Source organism: Octopus bimaculoides, chromosome 2 (assembly GCF_001194135.2).
Source record: "Octopus bimaculoides isolate UCB-OBI-ISO-001 chromosome 2, ASM119413v2, whole genome shotgun sequence".
Taxonomy (NCBI): Eukaryota; Metazoa; Mollusca; class Cephalopoda; order Octopoda; family Octopodidae; genus Octopus; species Octopus bimaculoides.
The window spans coordinates 26,945,373-26,947,067 of NC_068982.1; the positions used below are offsets into that span (position 1 = coordinate 26,945,373).

At 36.6% G+C, this 1,695-nt stretch overlaps 1 protein-coding gene across 1 annotated transcript in view; it reads left to right on the forward strand.

Annotated features, from left to right (window-relative positions):
• The window catches only part of LOC106868800 (equilibrative nucleoside transporter 1), a 22,395-nt gene that overhangs the window by 1,262 nt on the left and 19,438 nt on the right, over positions 1–1,695 (forward strand). The window lies entirely within an intron of this gene.

The window sequence follows — 1,695 nt, forward strand, 5'->3', positions numbered from 1 at the left end:
CCTAGAAAATTACCCTCCCAGGCACAAGTTCGGGCAAGGTGGTTTATGGAAGATCAGCAGTCGCCCATGCATACCAGCCTCCCTTCTCCACGCCACCAGTGTTATCCAAGGGAAAGGCAAAGGCTGATACAGCTTGGCACCTGTGACGTCGCAACTCATTTCTACAGCTGAGTGAACTGGAGCAACGTGAAATAAAGTGGCTTGCTCAAGAACACAACACGCAGCCCGGTCCGGGATTCGAACTCACAACTTTACGATCGTAATCTTGACGGCCTAACCACTGAGCCATGCGCCTTCACAATATGTCATCACTACGTTGACAATGTATAATTTCACTCTCTTTTTTTATATACTTCTGCTTTTTTTAACACTTTACATCTATAAGAAGTGCATACTTGAGACGAATAGGTTTTCAACAGTATAATACTTTTAGTATGATATACAGATCGCTAGTTTAAACTAATACTGTATTCGTCACTAATAACGAATTTTTATTCAGCCTGTAGGCTAAATGCAACATCTGTAACTTTCATTCACTGCTTAACTATATCAGCTAGTAGCCGATTATCGACGGGCATCCGATGACAGCGGATATGTCCTTCTGATGATTCTCGAAGAAACCGATATCTGGGTTTAGTAATGCCACAACCGACACTGAACGTTTTCGTTTGCTACTGATATATTTCTATGTGTTTTAACACAATACGTCTATAAAAGATGCTTTCTCGAAACGAATGCCGCAGTTTAGAAGGCTTTCAACTATATACATACTTTAAGTATGATATAAGATCGCTAATTTATATATTGTACATCATAATGCGTATCATGTAACCTTAAAAACCATTAAAAACAATACACATGCCATTTTTAAAGCCACCGAAGCATGATCACTTTTTAATTTTTGAAAGGGAAAATCAACACGCGAATTCTGTTATTTTATTTTGGGGCTTTTTTTTCTATTCATCTCTCTTGACGCACATTTACTCATAATTAGCAATTTTGATTCCTTTTTTCTTATGAAATAAAGAAGAGCTAAGCATCTGTAAAACAATAACTATTATTTCAATTTAACAATAATTATTAATTTAACAAAAAAAAAACAGTATCAGTACCTGGCGTTGATCCATTTAAAAAATGTGAACGTTATCTTGTCCACTTAGCATTTTAAATGGGAGTAAATGACGTAGAGATGATAATTTTTATCTTACATTTTCTAAACATTTTCACTATCTTTTGTTTTATCTTTTTAAATTTTGTTTATTTATAATGTACAACAATTATAAAAAGTACGAGCTCTCAATAAGATTAATCAAATATCACCTTGATTTTTACAAAACTGATATATCACCATAACCTAATGCGGTACACGCTAAAACACCCATTTGGGTATAAATTCGCTTTTAAAACTTGAACGGCGTCTGCGACACTTCGGCCGGTGGCTTTGTACTTTCCTACTGGCTCTATAGATTGTTGATGCTGTTGGAAAAAAAGCACACAAGCGACATAGTTCGAAGAACTCATGTGGGCCTTAACTCTCTCTTTCTTTACTCTTTTACTCTTTTACTTGTTTCAGTCATTTGACTGCGGCCATGCTGGAGCACCGCCTTTAGTCGAGAAAATCGACCCCAGGACTTATTCTTTGTAAGCCTAGTACTTATTCTATCGGTCTCTTTTTGCCGAACCGCTAAGTTACGG